General features: G+C 43.8%; 2 protein-coding genes across 5 annotated transcripts in view; both read right to left on the bottom strand.

Annotated features, from left to right (window-relative positions):
• Positions 1–12500, bottom strand: part of ntf4 (neurotrophin 4) — a 270598-nt gene that overhangs the window by 129148 nt on the left and 128950 nt on the right. The window lies entirely within an intron of this gene.
• mybpc2a (myosin binding protein Ca) overlaps positions 1–12500 on the bottom strand; it is a 63628-nt gene that overhangs the window by 47198 nt on the left and 3930 nt on the right. The window lies entirely within an intron of this gene.

The raw sequence follows: 12500 nt of genomic DNA, 5'->3' as shown, positions 1-12500 counted from the left end.
TGCATTCCTATTTCCTAGTCCTCACTCCTCACCGATGCACCATTTTTGTCTACTCACTCTGTGTCTCAGAGGTGGGCTGTGTGGAGACAGTTCAGAAACATTACTCCAATTACATCATCGGTTGGTTATTGCGAGCTAATGGAAACTATACTACGTGCCTTTCTCTTCCTGGAAAGTTAGCACACTTAAAATAGTAGTCGCTGCACTTGCATCATTCACTATTATAATTATTATTACCATTTTTAAAGTTTGAAATATTGTTTGAAAATGCGACCGATGATGTCATTTACATGGAGTAAGGTTTCGGAACTGATCCACACTATAGGCCACCTCTGAGACACAGAGGGAGTGACATAAATGGCGTATTCTTATAATAAGCCAGTTAAATGAAGATGATGTTAAAAATGGGTGTCTTTAAAGGACCATTTCACCACTTTTCAACCTATCTTCATATAATAGGTCCTCACTAATAATCATGATAAAATGGCGCAATTTTTTTTTACTCGGTCTGTGTCAGCTGTGGGCAGTTCAGAAACCGCCTTCCAGTGACATCATCGATGGGGAATACAAGCTAATAAAAACAGCAGGCTTTCTAGTCCTGAAAAGTTGCAATGCGAAAATGGAAGCCATCGTTCTCACAATAATGAAAATCTAAACATTTTTGTAAAGAAAATATTGTTTAAAAAAGAATGTGCCTAATGATGATGTCACTGGAAGACTGATTCTAAACTGCCCACAGCCCTCCTATGAGACACAGACTGAGTAGAAAGAAGTCGTGCCATTGTATCATGATTATTAGTGAGGACCTATTATATGAAGAGAGGTTGAAAAGTGGTGAAGTGGTCCTTTAAGAGCTGAAACACAGGTGGGTAACTGTCTAAACATACCATGTCTTGTGATCTGAGTCATTATGAGAACAGTACATGTACAATTACTTCCATACACAAGTGACAGCACGTCGTTTGCCAAACAATGTATCTATGATAATGTGTAGATTAGCGCGCTCATTATGTGAGCTAAGCTCACCGGTTGAACGGGGCGCAGTCGGATAGTGCACATAACTGCAACGTCAGCGCTTCGATTTAGGCTAGAGAGCTGTGTTGCATGCTGCCCCGCCCCCCATGGAACAAAAATAAACATGTTCCACTATAATGATAAATGATTACACAGATGCATGAGGTCATAGAAGCACGGTTATACTCCATCTTGCGCCACCCTTATTATCCCTTGTCCCTAAACTAATTTGCCATTTTTTACTATTTTAGAAAACATTTTAAAATAGTTCAAATAGCCGATCTACAAGCTCACAATGTCTCCACGTCATTGAGACATTGTGAGGGATAAGGGTGGCGCAAGATGGTCGTGCTTCTACAACCTCATGCATTTGTGTAGTCATTATAGTGTACCATAATATGTACATCTTGAAAAGGCAAATAGGGTTTGGACCAACATATTTACAAAATATACAGTTTTAGATACCGGTAAAAAAGGAAACACAGACTTTACATTCGGACAACCTTGCTATCTTCTTAACAATTTCTGTGGGGTATATGCCTTTGGAAAAATGGAGAATGCTGGATTTCAACAGGGGAATAAAGCAAGATTCAAATAAGTCATGGTTTACAGAAACAGTGAGGCTGAGATAAATATAAGTGAGCTTTTCTGAGATCATGAGGAATAATTGGCCTTGAAAAAAAAAGGGGGGCTTTTTCTGAAAGGGACGGCCTCAAGACAAAAATGCATTTGATAGGATAAGTACATCAAAGTCCCAGGGTCTTAGATCTAGGTTACTTTAGAAGCTCAAGGGTGTCTAATGAGATAGCAGATTAAGAATGAGTTTCGGTCTGGCAGATGAACTAACACACGGCTGCACAGTCTAACTATGTCAGCAGTGTATGTACACTCCACTTGAATCCTTCGTGAAGTCTATGCCCTCATTTAGGGCTCCGGCGCTAAACTAAAGTGTCAACAAAATAAGGCTTCGTTGCCCCAAGGACTGGGAGTCAGCAAACACACACGAAGAGACCCTTCTCTGAGCGACAAACGAGGACATCACCTCAACAACCAGTCATCTCGGACTCTCAAATCCCCCAGTGACCCCACAACAAGGAGCGACTGAAACTGCAGAACCAGCGTCCCATGAGCCCTACTTGATGGTGGTTCTAAGATATCAAGAGACATGGCCTTGGCGCTAGCGCTCGCACTCGAGGCTGGCATCGTGCGCCCGGCATACTGAGAGGGCAACACGTCTATTTTGGTTAAGGTTTGTTTTTCGAGGCGGCAATCGTCTCAGCACAACACACTAGCTCTAGTTCTGGCATCGCCCCCATAGCTTAACATCCTAAAGAAGGGGCTGTCACACACGCTGCATTAGAAAGCTTTCTTTAGGCCAGGTTCCCTGCCTTGGCATGACGCCTCTCCCCGTAAATGAGAGAAAAGTGGGTCACTGGAGTGAAGATTACTTGTAGTCCTCCATCCTGTGTGGAAGTCTTGACGGAATGGCCCTGTTCTGTGCTGCTTATGTGGATTCTCTCACTCTTCACTCATCATGACATTGTGGAAGGACGGCCTTGTTGTTAAGAAACCCGCCTTGACCCAGAGAGACAACAGTCTGGGACACTAAGTACTAGTGTAGATGCCTTCAAATCGCCATGGTAACCAGTTCTCTGCCATGTACTGTATGCGTCTCTCCTTTGTGCTCTTTGAAACTCAGAGGTGACTGGCAGCAGGACAAACACCACTGCATTATGGGTATTCCAAAACATTATGTAATGTATTCAATACAATGTCCACATTAAACTGGTGGTGATGTTTTTGATGGCGAAAGGAATTCTAATGATATTAGTTTTTTACTAGATTTTTACTGGACATGGAAAACTGTCCAATATATTTTCCTACATTAATGACCATCTATTTATCAAAGACAAGGAAAAAAAGGGCTTCACTGCCCCTGCATACTAATGTAGAATTCCACAAAGTGAAGTATAGCGAAATAGCAATGACATCAACTTGCTGATTTTTGTGATAATGATTACGCACTTCCTGATTGGGAATGGTTATGGCTACATAACCATCATTCCAATATAGAATTGAGATGAACATGCAGTGAATACACAGACTCACATTAGTTTGTCATTGCAGATGAGAAATGTTGTTCTACAGATTATACAGACAATAGTTTTTGACAGCATAACCAGTGAGACGCCTGAGAGCGAGAAGCGACCTAGGTCGCGTGCACGCATCCGCCTGGGTGACAGCAGACTGCTGGGCGAGCGCTGGCGCTTTCGCATGGGGGGTCAGATCAACATTATGGAATGAATTATGTACTGGCCATATATGGAGCATGTCTTGAGTGTACAGGGTTCGATGAGGTCAGATAAACATATGGAAATGTCAGAACAGGTCAGCTCCATATATGGAGATCTAAGGGTGGCAGCGGGGGCAGTGTCTTGAGTGTACAGGGCCTTAATTTCCGGGCCTGTTGAGAACCCTAGTTTTCGCCGGCTGCCGGGTGCGGCTGCACTAATAACTTTGGGGCGGGCCCATCTAGAGTTTGAATGGAAAAGTATCAGTCAAAAGGGAGACATCGAAGAGGAAGGATGGATGCAGAAGGAACAACATATGGAATGTCAGAACAGGTCAGTCAGGTTTGAGGTGAGATGTAGAGTTGCTGGCCAATATTGATGACACCACATGATGTCACGAGGCATGACCATATGGGACATGACTGACTGACTGACTGACTGACTGACTGACGGGAAATGCACGATTTCATAGTTAACTGCGACCTGCGGTCGCAATAAGCTGATAACAGCACCTTGAAGTACTAACCAATATGAACGGGTAGTACTTCCTGACATCTGACTTTCATTCATTACTACTTCAAAATATACCGTAGTAGCTTCAAAATGAGTAGGACTACAGTAGCTCATCTGTAAACAGTGAACAGAGAAAGCAAGGAAGCATCTTTTGCCCTGGGGTGTGGGACTGGGACTGTCTCAGCACAACGAGAGGAGCTCGTGAGATTCTCTGAAATCACTGAGCTTTCAGTTTGGAGCAACTGTTCTGTACGTGGGTTGGTGAGCTGCTATTTATTCCAAATCAATCAAATCAAAGTTCCCACTACTACACAGACGGCTGTCCAGGGACAGAATCCAAGTTATCCAACATTGTACATTCATACATCTTTCACTGCTCGCTTGCTCAGTATTGTTCAAATCTTATTGAAATAAATTATTTACACCACACAAACGGAGTAATAACCCTCAAGGGAAGAGAAACCGAGGCCGGCCAAAAAACACCCTGGCGGCGAGATCTCCAGGCAGACACCAAGAGACATGGTGGGATGCACCTCCTCGCAGATTGAAAAGAACGGGACCGAGAACTCTGGAGGTCCCTGGTCGACTGGCCTATACCCCAGTAGGGGTGTAAGGCGTAAGTAAGTAAACAACTTAATCCTCATGATATGTTTGGGACAATCTGAATGAAGAAAAACCAAGACAGCACTTCATCGTGGCCTGGCATTTAGTATTAGGAGTACAGTTTGTGGTACAAGCTATACCCCATATCTACAGTACATGTAGGCCCTGTTCTGTTCTGTTCTGTTCTGGCACACTTGCACATAATAGTAGGATGTATGTGTGTGTGTGTGTGTGTGTGTGTGTGTGTGTGTGTGTGTGTGTGTGTGTGTGTGTGTGTGTGTGTGTGTGTGTGTGTGTGTGTGTCCATGCAGACGTTGTCGCCTGGATCAACGCCAGCTGTCTGCTCATGAGGGGCGCGACAACGCCAGCATAAAAAAGGAGAATGTCAAAACACAATTCCACTGTTATCCACTAATACCACTATTGGGAGCTGCCCACTGCCATGACAAGTATTCCATGTCACACACCATCGTTGTCCTGTCAGTCATGCTTCATAGTAGAAGCTCTAAGCACAGTGCTAAGTCACAACGACCCTTGAACCCGAGTGATAATGCAAATGTCTCTATACTTGGGTGATACTGGACTGGTTGGAAGTGACATGTGCTCCAGGAACTGATATGCAAACGTTCACTGAGTTTATATTAGATGATATTTATTCTGCTCAAAGTCCTATACTCTTGCATACAAATAAACATAAATAAACCGTAGACGCACACAGGATACAGGTCATGTCTGAACTTCCTCGGCAACCAGTCCAGTATCACCCAAGTATAGGGACTTGGGCGTTACATTTGGTCTAAAAACTGTTTGCCTCCGCTACTGGCAACACCTGCGCCTGATTAGGGCCAGGATTAAATACCTTCACTGTAACCATGGCAACCTGAACTTGATTGACAAATGACAATGAAAACAATATGGTGGCTCAAATGGCTCTGTGTTTGGATTTGTTCTCATTGCTATCCATGGTACAGGTAGGCCTCCTGAGTCCTGCAACTTAGTTCCACAGTGGGACTTAGGTTTCTTTCTGTTCTCAAGGTATCCATCTCTGAATTGGATGATGGCTCTTGCACTTTCCAATTGTTCTTTCTTCACTCTATACAAATCCCCACTCTGTGCACTCTTTTTTTGTCCCTTCCATTTCTTTGCCTACTTTAACCCACTGGTTCTCAAAGTAGGGTGCGGGGACCCCAGGGGTCCAACAATAGTTAATATATAATCAAAATCAGTTGAACTACTTTTAACCCTATATATACACATCGGCTATTTGATCTACAGTACAAGCTCACAACGCGTAATAAAAAAAAATCAGGATTACATTTGAAACATTTGAACTAAACAAATCTTGTATTGAACTAAATAGTTTCAGATTGGGCTCCGAATGCATGTGGAGAACCACTGCTTTAACCTAATCCACAGATTAGGTTACTCGTGGAGTAAAAGAGAGGATAAGGTATAATTGTCAAGAGATAAAAATGAGAAAGGCCAAGCAAAGTCACTGCTGGTGTGAAGGATCATGTCAAGAGGAGCGCATCAGGGCATTGGGTTCTTCAGATGATGATAGTGACGGACACGGGGATACATACCAGGTTTATATTTAACAAACAGTGTATCGTGTGAGATACTTGATGAAGAGGATATGATTTCTATCGGCACTTCAATGTCCTTCACCGTCACGGTACTTACTCTAAATATACATATTAATCCGTCAATATATTATCCTACATAGTAAAATCTTCTCTGGGAATATACAAAAGATGCAGTGCTGTGAAAAAGTACTTAAGTAAAAGTACTGTATCAATACTGCAATATAGAAGTCCAAGAATTCAAAATGTACTTGGGTAAAAGTACAAAGGTATTGGCATGCAGTAAGGGCCGTCGGAATCGGGAGTGGAACCCGCGGCACACTGCCAGACTGGATTACCAGCCACGGTGCCTGGACCGCTGAGCCACAGCCTAGGCCTCCCAGATGTTTATGGAACGTGCAAAGGAAGGCACAAAGTAGTTGTTAAACCTACAGTATAATAGTTGCTTGTGGTCCGGTCTGTGCTGTTAAACCTACAGTATAATAGTTGCCTGTGGTCCGGTCTGTGTTGTTAAACCTACAGTATAATAGTTGCCTGTGGTCTGTGTTGTTAAACCTACAGTATAATAGTTGCCTGTGGTCTGTGTTGTTAAACCTACAGTATAATAGTTGCCTGTGGTCCGGTCTGTGTTGTTAAACCTACAGTATAATAGTTGTCTGTGGTCCGGTCTGTGCTGTTAAACCTACAGTATAATAGTTGCCTGTGGTCCGGTCTGTGCTGTTAAACCTACAGTATAATAGTTGCCTGTGGTCCGGTCTGTGTTGTTAAACCTACAGTATAATAGTTGTCTGTGGTCCGGTCTGTGCTGTTAAACCTACAGTATAATAGTTGCCTGTGGTCCGGTCTGTGCTGTTAAACCTACAGTATAATAGTTGCCTGTGGTCCGGTCTGTGCTGTTAAACCTACAGTATAATAGTTGCTTGTGGTCCGGTCTGTGCTGTTAAACCTACAGTATAATAGTTGCCTGTGGTCCGGTCTGTGCTGTTAAACCTACAGTATAATAGTTGCCTGTGGTCTGTGCTGTTAAACCTACAGTATAATAGTTGCCTGTGGTCCGGTCTGTGTTGTTAAACCTACAGTATAATAGTTGCCTGTGGTCCGGTCTGTGTTGTTAAACCTACAGTATAATAGTTGCCTGTGGTCCGGTCTGTGCTGTTAAACCTACAGTACAATAGTTGCTTGTGGTCTGGTCTGTGCCGCTGAAACGATATAATACAGTATATCCGATCCATTAACCTTTAATTGACATTTTGACCCGTGATATTATGGAGGGTTAAATGTTAATTTCTCCCTGAGGCCATGTTGGTTTATTATCAACACTGAGAAGACATTTATGAATAGTACTGCTACTGCCTGCCATGAAAGGGCATGTGGGACTTAACAACAAATCACACAGCAAGTAAATAACGATTTGATATTTGATATAGTGCAGTGTTAATTTGTGTACACCAGTGGTTCCCAGAGTGGGGTCCGGGGACCCCCAGGGGTCCTTGGGGGAGCTCCAGGGGGTCCCCAGCTAAATAATGTTTTGGAACCAAATGGACCCTTATGGGCCTGCAGAGTTAAATTAACATTGATTTCACAAAATAATTTGAGGTCCCAGAGATAGAAATGCCATTAAATAGTGTCTGTAGACTAGAGTGACTAATATGCATGTCAAACTGAGGGTCCTTGAAATTAAAGGGGCTGCTAGAGCCATACAAATCTTCTCTTATGGGGGTCCCTGGCTGGCATATCTTTTCAAATGGGGGTCCGCGGGGGCTAATTAGTGTCAATTTGGGGGTCCTTGACATGAAAAGGTTTGTGAATCTCTGGTGTATACACCATACATACAGAACTAAACCATCCACGTGTGAATGAGAGATCTTTCACTAAGAGTATAATACATATCCTCACAATACCGTCTTTATTCAAATGATTTGTAACAGTGCAGTTGTGTAACTAACTATAGATCACATAGCTTCTCTCATCTTTCACATCAAGGCCTCCCCCTTTCTCTCTCCATCTCCCCGCACCCCCACTCCTGACTCCACAGTGCATCTTTTCCTTGTGCAGTTTAACCTCTGTGGAATGCTCATTGTTAATCTCCCTTGACATTTTCCACCCTCTCTCTCTCTCTCCACGCTCTTCCTTCACTGTGTAATGTACTTCTCCTTGTTCAGTTGGAGCATTCAGACACAGCACCTCCAGCTTCAGTTCAAATCAGTCTTATTTCATTGTTATCTAACGCCTAACACCTTGATATCATTCATTCATTAAATTAATACTAATTAGAACTAATACTTTTAGACCGCAGAAAACCAAGCTGGGCCCTTATTCCTCCCCCTGGCGGGGAATGCGCCATTTAAGCAGTTTTGCGTCTGTTGGTGGATCACTTTTAACGGTCGGAGACTCAGAGTCATTTTAGACACCTTAGCATGTCTACGACCGTAAGCTATGGCAGCAGCAGAGGTGTTAAGTAGAGACAGGGGCCAATGTCCATAGCCCAACTCCCCAACTCCGGCTCAGAGTACTAGAGGCCAACTGGCACATTTTAACCCTTGTCGCTTCCTGCAGGTTTACCTTTTAGGGGGAACCCGAACCATAGCACACCAGCGGATGTATACGTATTACATATAGGCCTACTATTAGGGTGAGTAGCCTCGGAAACCCAGACGTTTTTATTTCCAGGGAGGGGAAAAAAAGTCTGGGTCCGAGTCCACTTCAATTTGGCATAGAGTAGCGCAAACGTCGATCACTCTCTCTGCTGATTTCTGATCGTCTGCACCTTTGTTAAATTGACACATACACACACACTCCTCTCTCTCTCTCTCTCTCTCTCTGTCGCTCTAATTAATTAGTCTCATGTCCAGCAGCTGCGCAATTCACTTCTGCAACTCATGCTGAAATGGGGAACAGTTCAAGTGCAACATAATGCAGTTTAACAAGAACTGCCTCACCTAATAATGGCAACTACAAGAAAACCCCAAGCGTAAAAAAGAGACTTTTCCCCATCACGGTGTAATACTGTCGCACAAGGCCGCCACGTTACAATTTAAACCAAAACGATAATGTCGGGGAGGAGAGAGGAACTATTCTTTATACTTGTATAATTCCCTGTAATAAATCTGAGCGGGGGGGACATATTGGCGGAGAAATAGGAAGGGGCGATTAACATTGAAACGGTCTATTTATACCACTGAGCCGGTGGATGAGTATCAATGGTATTATTGGCACTTGGCTGGCGTCCACGCAGGGGGCAGAGCGTGACTGATGGAGTTTCACCATTTTATTATGGGGATAGAGAGAGTGATGCTGCTGGCAGCGGCGTCGGGGTACACTTAACCCATTCTGACCTGAGATCAGATTCATACGAGGTTTCCACGGGACACACACTGGTCTGATTAACCCATTCTGACCTGAGATCAGATTCTAAAAATGTCAGTCGCTCTTCGATTTTTCAAAAATAGCAGACCTACAAGCTCATAGCGCGCCACTCGGTGGCGCGCTATGAGCTTGTAGATCTGCTATTTTTCAATAGCTAAAGCATAACATGATGCTAACACCAAAATGGGTTCCCGTTCAGAATGGGTTAAGCCCCCGCTCTCTAAAGCATATCGCTCAATCACTTGGCGAGTTAATTTGACCGTTCTGATTATATGACTTGTAGAATCTATCTATTGCACGCTGAATATAATTTCATGACCATAAGAGGAATGCGGGGGGGGGGGGGGGGGGGGGGGGGGATAACGTACGTGGAACAAATGCAAACTAATGGTAAAGCAATATAGCAATTGGGAATTCAAATCGGTGCTGATGTTGAAGAAATGCTATCTCTAATGCTAACTGTAGCTGTGATGAGTATGTTCCAGTTGAAAAAGTGGGATATATATATATATATATTTATTAACCACACACGCACGTGCGCGTACACGCACGTGCACACGCACGCACGCACGCACGCACACACACACACACACACACACACACACACACACACACACACACACACACACACACACACACACACACACACACACACACACACACACACACACACACACACACACACACACACACACACACACACACACACACACACACACACACACACACACACACACACACACACACACACACACTCTACCCAATCCAACCTTTTTTGAGACCATGCCATCTACTGGGAAGAAGGGGTAACTGCAAGTTGTGACTATGCAAAGTGTGCATGCATGCTTTTTGTTGTACACTGCTTCCAGAAATAAATTGCATCCCTACATATAAATAACAAACGTATGATCACGATAAACTTATGACAAACGTATAGAGGGAGATGGGGGGGGAGGGGGGTATGTCCCCTTCACTCACTCACGTATGTCGTCTGTTAAAGCCCTACTATTTGTCACATACATTTGCTGTATGTTAAAATGTGTTCAGCCATATCTCTTGGAGCGGTGAGCCGCAGCCGTGCCGCAACTCGGGAATCATTCTGTAGTTGTTCTAACCCCCCCAACCCAACGCTCGGGCGCCAAGCGGGGAGGCATTGGGTCACATTTTCACGGTCTTTGGTGTGACCCGACCGGGTCATAATACCAACCTCCCCAAGTCTCAGGGCGGACACTCTAACCACAAGGCTACTGTTCCCCCAACTATAAATTGGGTGTGTGTATTGCCGAGGTACAGAGAGAGAGAGAGAGTGAGATGTGCCGAGTGGGAAGTCAGGTCGGACCGGCGGTTGTCCAGAAATATCTATCAATCCACAAAATCGCTAACTGTCTGTCTGTGTCCCTTTTATGCCCATATATGGACTGGCTATTATGTAGTTGTAGCAGGCGCACACTCGCACAGATGTATAATGGAAATAAATGTAATCTGCACAGCATGCTATTTTTTCAGACTTTATAGGTGGTAACTTTTTGAGCCGACAGGCTCATACAGTATACTCATACAGTATACTCTGTATCTGCTGCTACGGTTTTTCTTTACGTGTCCTGCTTGGATAGAGGCGCTATATAAATGCACCATTTACCATTTATATTTTGTAAATGGTGCATTTATATAGTGCCTTTATCCAAGGCTCTGTACATTGATAGTGCATTGTACATTAACCATGCAAATTAACATTAACCATGCACGCACGCACACACGCACACACACACACACACACACACACACACACACACACGCACACACACCTTCCAGTTCCCAAGTAGCCGCTCTACCCTCCTTTTTGAAAACATGTACTTGTGTGTGTATATTGTATCGCGGAACCTGCCACACAAACATTTTGCTGCTTGTACCGTTGTGTCACGCGTGAGTGACACATAAGCCGTCTTGTTTGAGGCTCAAGCTACAAGCTCTCAAGAAGACTATGTGTGGCACTTAATAGTTCTACTGGGACAAGCTCATATAAACCTATAAAAGTGCTGCCGTATGGTGTAATTGTCGCGCATAATGCACGTCCAAGGGATCAGCCATGCAAAGCTGTGTAACAGCTGGTGTTGGGAATGTGAGCGATGCAAACACTATTTTATAAGGCACTAATGATGATAAGAATTATAGCCTGTATACATTCCACCAGTGATGTCTTTCTCACACTCACTCACCACCCCCTCCTTTCCTCTCCTCTCTCCTCACTTACACACACACACACACACACACACACACACATGTGAAATTATTTATGGGTGCACAGAGGAGTAGAATGCAAAACTGAACTGAAAACCGAAAACTGAGATTTTACAGCATTGCCATGAACTTTTCGGAATCGTCCTAAAAATAACACTCTTTTGACAAAACAAAGCAAGTGGGAAATGCATCCGTCTTTACCCTTTACGGATGAGGATTCCGTGTGATCCGTGACATCCAAAGACAACTTACAGTAAATACCATATTTATTAAGTCGTCATCAGCCTCGGCTTTTTCAATTCTTCTAATTCCCATTAAGCTACAGTATTTCTGTGCCTTCCACGCGCCCATGATCAAAATAGGCCAAGGCCTTTCTCAAATAGAAGACGCTTTATTTTAGAGGATACATAACAGGCTACAAAGTCTTAAGGCTCATACATACTCCATAGTATATAGCTTATCACCGCGGTGTAGTTTTTAAAGGGTTGGAAAACTATACACCATTACGTCAGTCGCGGTGATGATCAGCTATCACCGCGGACACAGACCCATCTCTCTGTTTTTACTATCAGACAAGTCTTTTCACCCCGTTCACGGATTGATCTAGAAGTTGGGTGGGCGGTCCCCTTGGATTTATGTAAACCACAGGGAGGCGGGGTCAATCCTTAAGGACATCACCGTGAGTATGATGGCCTCAACTCTTATCGCCGTTTTAGGTGATAACCTATCACCAAAAACTGGAGTATGTATGAGCCTTTACGCACACCTGATGGGCTCAGAGACGGGTGGGTATAGGCAGGGCTCAATGTATTCAGAAACAATGCACATAAAGTGCACAAAGACCCACACACCGTCTGCACTTGCAATATGAACACTTTATTTAAGCAACGTT

Source organism: Protomyctophum bolini (genome assembly GCF_963924005.1).
Source record: "Protomyctophum bolini genome assembly, chromosome: 11".
NCBI classification, from domain to species: Eukaryota; Metazoa; Chordata; class Actinopteri; order Myctophiformes; family Myctophidae; genus Protomyctophum; species Protomyctophum bolini.
Note: the sequence above shows the minus strand (reverse complement) of the source record. Positions and strands in the feature narration are given on the sequence as shown.